General features: G+C 32.8%; 1 long non-coding RNA gene across 4 annotated transcripts in view; it reads left to right on the top strand.

The window, feature by feature from the left end:
- The window catches only part of LOC128072937 (uncharacterized), a 29,520-nt gene extending 21,019 nt beyond the window's left edge, over positions 1-8,501 (top strand). For 2 of the 4 annotated variants that reach the window (XR_008202538.1, XR_008202530.1), the window contains exons 6-7: positions 4,854-4,973; positions 7,428-8,501. This is a non-coding gene — a long non-coding RNA (uncharacterized LOC128072937). The remainder of the gene's footprint in view (positions 1-4,853; positions 4,974-7,427) is intronic. The other 2 variants (XR_008202540.1, XR_008202541.1) reach the window with 2 other exon arrangements.
- Positions 8,502-9,536: the final 1,035 nt, after the last annotated feature.

The following is a 9,536-nucleotide window of genomic DNA, read 5'->3' on the forward strand; positions in this document are numbered from 1 at the left end:
TTCACCAGCTCTAACTTCCAAAATGGTTTTTAGTCAGTTGTAAATATCATGAGACATTAGCAAAATGTGGAAAGGGTGAAAAGAAATCTGTTTTGGTAACCTTACTTCTTGCAGCTCTAATAATCCTGAGATTACATAATGAAGTAGGAAAGGAAAAGCAAAAATCTTTCCCTTTTTTTTTTTTTTCCCCTGATTGATTTTCTTCATTTAAATAAGAGTTGATATAATTTCAATTTTAATTTCCCTTGAACTCACTGCTTTATTTGGTCTGTTGTTCAAGGCGACATATGAACATGAAACAAGGCAACATGAAAATATGTAGCTATGCCTCTGCCTACCCATCATTATTTACACCCATACAAGTTGTGGTCATGATATTATGTGCTTGTCCACAAGCATAATACTTTTTTTTTTTTTTCTAATAGGCATGATTCTTTCTTTTTTCTCATCCATTATCTTTTATTTCACATAGGAAAAAAATAGTCTTTATGTTCTGGTAAGAACCTGAGACATTCTGAATCATTAGACTAGAACAACAGTATTGGAAAGTAAATTGTTTAGAGGAATATAAATAGAAAGGTAAAGCACAGACAAAAAATTACAGACAGGAGTTTTGGAAACACAGTCTTGGAGTAAATTATAGGAAATAATACAAGAGAGTTGTGAAGGTTCTTGCATATGGCACGAACAAAGCAAAGGGGTAGTATCAGTCACTGCTTCCAAAGCTGGCACAGAAATAAGGGGTAGAAAGCTCTATTGAATCCTGAATAAGTATATATTTGAAGAACTGAAGCCAAAAGTGTGATAATTTTCCTACAAGCTGAAAGAGATTCACTTTTGCATATAATACATTTTTTTCAGGTCATAGAATAGGTAATACATTTTTTAAATTACTGTAAGCTCAGTAACATATAGAAATTGATGTGAATCTCCTTTTATAAATCAGTTAACTAATTTTCATAGCCAAATAGATCTCTAAAGATAAATAATTAATTTAAACAATAGTTCAGGCTCATATTTTTTCTAGTTCATGTTCTAAATAGTGCTCACGTATAGCACTTAGGGGCGAAAACAATTGCATTGAATACACAACTTGTGAACCTTGCACGTGGACATCATCTGAATGCCCACTGAGCTGTAGAGTATCTGTGTGTGTGCTGTACTTGATCGTGTGTGATTGCTGTCTAGAGCAGCCTTTACTTATTACTCGAATAAGAGAAAGTGAATACAAATTCTCAGAAGTTTAAGAAGAGATCAGGTTCTCAGCAGTCACAATTCAGTGCATTGAGTGGACTTAAATAATGCCAGTGGATGAAAACAAACCTGAAACCCACTCACCACATATATTAGGGAGCAGCAAGCGTGATCTGCCAGAAGCCCACCAAGAATTCTCATGTGGGGTCCAGCAGGACCTACAGCCAGGTCTCATCCCATTGCCCCACTCTGGGGCTGAGGCTGGGCCAAGTCAGTGCTGCGATCTCACAGATGACTCCAAGTCTTGATGAGACTCAGGGTTGATGAGTCTGGGGCCTGGGCATGTGATGGAGCTCCAGTGATGGATGTACATGATGCCACTAATAACTTATTCAAGAACACTATTTGTACATACCAGAATTCAATATACTTTTTTAGGGGTGTGGGAGGATGCACAGAAAGTTAGCAGAAAGTTCCTACTTGTTACTATACTCCAAGGAAGAGGAGCACAACTAACTAGACAAGAAAAGGGTGTATTCTGGACCTGGATTTAGCTGGTACAAATTGGAATAGACTAATTCTATGCTGAGATGTTCCTGGTCTCTGTGGGCCATTTTGGCAGTGAACACTAATGTTGCTCCTGACATTCACTGCGAAGCATGAAGATAAAGAAATAAATGTTTGGATCATAGCAGCAATGTGTTTTTGCATATATAGGTTTGGACTTTCATCACTCATTTGCTGTAGGTGAGAGTTTTTTATTTTTATTCGTATTGGTGGCTTTTTATTTGTCTTATTTTGCTTTGTTTTTGTTACTGCACTGCAACTGCAAAACTGTCTGGCAGAAGAGTTATTATACATATTCCTGTTTATACTCAAGGCATCTATCTCTACCTTTTGCCAGCTTTATTTCTGAATATACACACACAGCTGTGGGCAAGATGAAAAAAAAAAAGCTACTTTTTTTTTTAATAAAATAGACTATACATCTCTTTGCATGTAAATAGTTAAGTCAGTAATAATTTCAGAAAAGAACAAGATCAAAGCAAAGGAAGCAACTAACTGAGAACCAGATGTTACTACTACAAATTTAATTTTAGAGCTGGCTGGACAATGATCATTTGTAAAAATAAAACTGGTGCTGTAAGGAAGTGCAATTTAGAAGTAGGAGGAGAGCTAACAATATAAGATTATACACTGCAGCTACTGAAATCTCATTCACTATAAATGAACTGATTTTCTCTAGCTGGGGCTACACTGTCTTTCAGGGTGACTTTGTCTAAATAGCAAAAATGTGTTTGGGGACTGATGAACATTAATGTACAGCTTTGGGTTTTGTTATTGTACAAAATTAAATATGCTCTAACCCAAATTGATTCTCTGAGGGATCTGTTCCAAAATATTTTTATAATCATTGTTGTGGAACTTTTTATGATCTTCAATATAGTCTATTCCCTATATAATGCTCCTCAAGTAATGAGTCCTTCATTAGTTCCATTTAACAATCCCAAAGTGTCAAACAGCTTGTAATATATTAGCAACACTAATTTTTATAAAAGGTGTGGCTCCTAGAATTCTAATAGAATGAATTCCATGAGGTATTCTATAGTCCTGGAAATTCTTTCAATTATTTACATGGAACTATTTCTTGATACTTCTGACACTGTCAGTAAAGTTTAAACATCATTGATGTTTCAGAAAATCAAAGTAAAACATTTTAGTTCAAAACCCTAATGAAGAACGATAAAAAAACAAACAAAACAATAACAACAAAAAACTATAATATGGTTGTCTAAAAGTTTATGAATTGTTATTTTTCAAAAATTAATTTCTTTATTACCTCATTTTTGTGACGGGAATATATTTGTGTTGACTTTCATCATTTTTAATCCTATTTTATTTATGTATTTATTTATGTATTTCTTGTCCACACTCTTTTTTTTTTTTTTTTAATATTTGCATTTTAGTTTATTTAAAATTTAAAATAAGTCAGTAGAATCAGTTTTTATGTGTACAGTTTTCTTCCACTTAAGATGGTAGTGAATACTGATAATAGTGAATACCAATAAAGCTGAAGACTAAGTTGACCAGTCCGTTGGATTAAATTAATGAACATCATCCAATCATTCAGGTAATTCTCAACCCAGGACACGATGAAAAAAACTACTTACATGCACGTGTCCCATACTGCCACAAGAGGAAGTGGGATCATGACTTGAAGGTTACACTTACTGCTCAAATCACTTATTTTTCATAATTTTACAAGTAACAACATAAAAAAAATTGGAATCTTGTTTTCTTTGCAAACACACTTTATTTTCAAATATGTTCTTCCATAGGCAATAAAAAACAGTGAATTCCTACATTGCATGAATCTGTTATGTGCAAGAATGAAACCTTCAGTCTAATAACAAAATGAGATTTAGTAAAGATCCTTAACTTCTGCATTTGAAAGTTAAATAGGATTTATCTGTAATTATCAGTATGATTGTTCTAAAGAAGAAATAAAGACCATAGAAGGAAAGAATGAAACATTAATATTGCTCACATAACCTCTATTTCCCTCTCTCCTAACACATAAGCTATAAACTATTGACGGGATTATTGGTTACAAGTAGCACACTTCTTCATTGCAGATGATGTGAGGAAACAAATTAAAAGAACATTTTTATACCTGCAAATAAAGTTGTGATAGCAAAAAGAATGCTTGTAACTAAGAATTCAATAACAAGGAGCAATCAGAATCTTCATCCACCAAATGAAGAATGCATCCACCAGAGCAAATTCTATCTTGAAGTACTTACATGTCTCTATTCTTACCATGGTTTCTGAGAGTGTATATTTAGCTTCATGTTAACCTTCACAGGCATATAAATGCATATAAATGCTTTTATCCCCACATATAGATCCGAGGCTTACATTCTCAAAGGAAATAAGGTTACTAAACAAAATGTAGACTTCAGTGAAAGACTTAGCTCTTCAGTCATTCATGACCTTGTTGTTCCAAACTATATCTATATCTAAACTATATCTAGCTTCTTACCAAATGTTTATTGCCCAAGTCAGAACTCTTTTTCACAGTCATGATATTTGGGTTACACATCTGACTTCATTGAATTATAGAGTAGGATCACTGCTGGTTTCTCTAGTTAGGAAAAGGCTTCAGTAGTAATTTCTCAGAAGTAATTCTTAAGAACATGCTCAACTTAATAGTAGTTCTGCCTCACTATTTGCATTTCTGTACTTCAACTATACACATAAAAAAATATCAAACAGCAAGAGCTAAAATTGTTTAAAGGTATCTAAACACAGAGACACAGTTGTTTTGTGAGATTATCAGATATGTCTGAACAACTAACTTAATAAAATCAACAGTGACTAAACTTTTGATAGAGAATCATGGTTGTTTTTATATCCTTGCAATTTGTGTTTAAGGAACTGCTTGTCCTGTCTGCTACCAAAGAATTGCATTTTCTTGCCATAACAGGAGATGTGGAAGACAAGAATAGGAAGCTGTATATTCATTTAGTCATCGCTTTAACAATTTCTTCTTTGAAATAATGACACTGTAATAAATCTACTGATAACAAGTCAAATTTCAAAAGGAAAAAAAATCACTCTTCCCAAAACAAGCATGCTATACTACTTTTTTTCTGGAGGTGTTAATAGTGACAGGATAAAGCAAGACTTTGATTAAACTGCACAGAGTGTGAAAAACATATTATTTAGTGGAAAAAAAAATTATCAAGAGCCTTGAATGTGAGTCAAATTCTTCAAAGGTAAGGAATCAAAATGATTATATTTAACATCACTTTTATAATCAAAATGTCCAAATTTCCTTCTCCTTTCTTTGAGTTCAAAAGAGTCAACATTTCAGAAACTTCTGAGTCTCTATTTTCAGACCCTTCTCACCATGGGAAATGGATTATTTTGGTTCTCCACAGAAAAAGAAGAAAAAAAAATTGAGTTCCAGCTGGGCCTGTAAACAAAGACTGTCCTTCATAATTAGTAAAAAAAGAAGTATAGAATATCATTAAGATGGGCAGTGTTATCTAGACATCACTATACCAGTGAGTTTTTAACAGAATGCAATTTATCTATAGTTAGCCAAGTCATTCGAGAAGTTTTCAGTTGACATTCAAACTAGAATAGCTAGGGAGGCTAATTTAATCATCTAATCATGAATAACTTGGCAAGGAAATCTTGCTGGCTGAAAATTTTATTCAATCAGTATCTAGTGCGGTTACTATGAAAAGAAAGTGTGTTCAAATGATATTAGAAAATTTATCCAATGTGACAAAGTATATACGTATACACTGCTAAGGATTAAGAAACTTTTGTTGTTTTCTTGTGACATTAAATACAAGATTATATATATTTTTCCATTATATATGCATGTTAAATGCAATACATACTCAATGTCCAATAGGACTGGGATTTCACTTTGTAGGAGATGCTTCCATCTTTTTCACCTGTAGTGCTAAAACTCAGCTGAGGACTATATTTGTGATATCAGTCTTAAATAAAAAATGGAAAAGGAGGAAGGTATTTTTGAACCAAGTCTACAGCACGTAGGGTAATATTTAAAAGACATGCTTAATCTTTATTGAAAACTGTTTCTTTGTTATTGCTATGGGCCATAAGTTTGAATAAATTTCTTTCGTCATTTTACAACAACCTGACTAGCAATGACAACGTTAAAAGCAATTTGAAAATTCTTTTGACAAGCATCTTGTTTGTAACTTCTGAATAAATTAAAGGCACCATAGGCTGCATTCTTGCCATCTTTCTCTCTATTATATACATCTATTTTTGTCATTTTTTTTCTTTTGAGTTTTGTGTATGATCTGTTTGATTTTCTAAGTCTAAATCCAAAGACAGTAAACTTGAAACTTATACTTGAAATCAGAAACTTACATTTAAACAAAACAAAAAAGGATCTATATGTTCATTCCTGTCTCATAGATCTAGAGGAACTGGTTTTTGTTCACTACTTTATTTTGAATGGCAAAGGTGTTTTTAATTTGTTTGTTTGTTTGTTTGCTTCAGTCAGAATAGAGATAAAAAGGAGATGAAATTGCCAAAAAACTGAGATCAACGAAAATAACAGTTAGGAAAATATCCTGATCTTCTTGATTGAACATCATTGTTTGAAGTAGGAAAGGCAGCTGGGCATTTGTATTGCTTTATAGATAAAATGAGTTCAGTTCTTCTGAATTTTGAAGTCAAGATTGATTTTAGTTCAGATTGATTAATTCATTCCTAGAAAAATATTAATCAGTGGTCTCTTTCAGACTTCTAAGTATTCATTAAACTGCAATCTTACATACTTATGTCTCCAAACATGTTTCATTGTAATTGGAGTTACAGTTTTTCAAGTATTGAAAATGTGCTCTGCTCCGTAAACAGGTTTGAAAGATCTCATTTGTAATTTAGATGTTAGCTCTGAGGTTACTGGAGGTGGGCTGAATAAGCAGTTTTGCAAATGAAGAGATAGCTCTAGAGAATGCTACTAAAAGAGGCCAAAACAATCATTTTCTTTTCCCCTGGAATTTTCTAGGACATCAAATCAAGTTTTATTCTTCTGAGTGAAATCATGAAACTATTCACAGAAAGAAATGTGTGTGAATGAAAAAAAGAAACAGTTCTTTCTACACATTCTCTCCTGGAAGTAGCTTGCCAGGTGGGAAGAACACACAGCATTACTGAGAAAGTGACCCAGACTCTGGCAGCAAATATCTTGATTTCTCTTTTTTGAAACTGTACATGCTACTGTTGTGGTTCTGTAGTTAGAACTCTCCTAACTGGAAAAACAAAACAAAACAAAACAAAATAAAACAAACAAACAAAAAAAACATAATCCAAATTGGGCAGTCTTTCATATGAAATTGAGTAGGTCACACAATACCCATGCATTTCACCAAATGTTGCAAAGAAAATTTTTGTGTTTAGAAGCTTAACTGAAATATGTATTTCTATATAAAAAGAAAGTAAACTGATAGCTCTGAAGAAATTAAAGATAAGATTTACTATACGTTTTTTTGTTGTTGTTTACTTAATTACTATCAATATCTCCTAATTTACTTAATTGAAGAGGAAGTTGATAAGGCATCTTCTGTAAAGGCTGGTCCTAGTTAAAGCTTTGAATAAACATGTTGTTAACTATGTCCTTAATGCTGTCTTTTCCTGAAAACAAAAATATAGTTGGATATTATTTGTTTATTCATTTACAGGATACTTTCAGAATGGAAGGAGAAGACTACCAATATTCTTCAGGAAGGTAAAGAATCAATGGGGAAAATAACATTGTCAGAAGTCTTTTGACTTACCAGCTTTCAATCTTCTATTTTTGTCTGATTGCATGTTGGGTGTTTATTCCTTTGTTTTTCTTCATCTCTTCTGTGCGTCTGGAGAATACTTTAAAAAGTTTCTGTTGATTTTAAGGCAACCTTCAAGAATAAATTAACAATTATTTTGTATATTGAAATACATAGAATGTATTTACTGATAGAACATTATAAGTTACTCAAACAGGTACAGTTATAAATTAGTTTTTGAGATTGATCAAATGCAAATTGCTACTCCAGGGCACTTCTTAGTTATAAATCTACTACATCCTGGAAACTGAATTATTTGAGAACAGTCAGTTCTCAAAATACTTCACATTTTGGGGAAGAAAATATTTTTATGATTTTGGAATTTATCACACTTGTGAATTATTTTAATTGAAAGGTATTTATTGAAATTGTTTCTTCTTATATTTTACTAAATCTTCATTTTTTGATATTTCCTCGGAAACCAAGGAAGCTGACTCTTTTTGTCACTGCTGCTTTCAATAACAAAGGTAGTTTAACTTCAAAATTACATCCATGAATTGGAACCTCAGAGTTCGCCACTGATATATACCAGAGCTGGCTGGTATTATAGACTCCAGAAAAATTGCTAAAGCAATTCCAGTAGCAAGCCTTGCAACATAACATTATCTCAGACAAAACAATTATTTATAACTCCATGTTTTTCTTGCTTGTTTGTTTGTTTTCCTTCACAAAGATTTTTTGTGAACAGTTACAGAAAACAAAGAAAGGAAGAGAGAAGCACCTGCTCTTACGAAAGTCTGTAGCTCCTCACCAATGAACTCATATGAGAGAATATGGATGCAATTTGCTTTGCATTACTTTTTATTTTTTTATTTTTTTTCCCACTGTCAATAGAGGCTGCAGAACTGAAGAACTGAGAGACTACAGCTTCTCCAGCTTTGAAGATTTGAAATAACACTGCTCATTCTGTCTTTAAAAAAAAAAAATAAAGACAACAACAACAACAAAAAATTGTCCAGAAGGAGAGAGGAGAGAGTTGTGGTTGTTAATCTTTTCTGAAAGGTGTTTTCTCCCTGGAGCTCTTAAGGAGCTACAGGAAGTGTTTCATTTAGAACTCTTGTTTCCAACTTTTCATCTCGTGGTATTGGAACATGCCATCTCTATTTACTTACCACACTGCCTGAAGTCATTATAAAGTTCCTGCCTCTTCTCATGCACTGTACGAGGAAATCAAATGTCAAACATATCTTGGGTATGTTATCATCTCAACAATCAAAGTCCACATATGCACGTTTTCATCTTTGCTGGTTTAAAACTGTAAATATTTCCCAAGGTATGCATTTAAAGGAAACAAGATCTTACCCCTTAATAAACCTGATTTTAACAGAGTGATCAAAACTGGACCTGTGAGATTAATACTCATATGGAATGTCAGTCATGTTAAATGACTCCACTGATCAGCTTATTGTAGCTCTCTGTGCTGAGGTTGTGAACACAAAGAATGGTTATATCCTTATATCACTTTTCCTGTTAAAAAAATATAAGAGGGAAAAATATTAGAATATTTCTTTTTTACTATCTCTGATCATCAAGTTCAAAAATCAGAATTAATTCTGATGCCTGCAATGAAGAAACTCTCATTTTTCAGAGAAGAGTCACAGATTTTATCTCTTCAACTCACCAATGAGTATATGAAAAAAAAAAAAAAAAAAAAATAGACAAAGAGGGGGAAATGGGATTGGATTTGAAATTTTTGATCTAAAGATAAAGCCTATGAAAATTCTCAAGAAGAAAATCTAGGTTATTTTCCAGTTCAAAATCAGAATGAATCACAGCCCTTTTGAATTCTTACGAAGAATATATAGAGGTTTCTTCAGGAATAAAGAGCTGTCCTTTCACTTCAGGTAGAGGATGTTTGTCTATTTTTGACACAGGGGCATCTATGAAGGTAATGCCATGTACTATTGTACATAAACATCTCAGTGAATTTTGATGCTTACTTGGAGACTATATGCAAATTGGCAG

The sequence above is a fragment of the Tympanuchus pallidicinctus genome, unplaced genomic scaffold, assembly GCF_026119805.1.
Source record: "Tympanuchus pallidicinctus isolate F22 unplaced genomic scaffold, pur_lepc_1.0 scaffold10, whole genome shotgun sequence".
In the NCBI taxonomy this organism is placed as follows: Eukaryota; Metazoa; Chordata; class Aves; order Galliformes; family Phasianidae; genus Tympanuchus; species Tympanuchus pallidicinctus.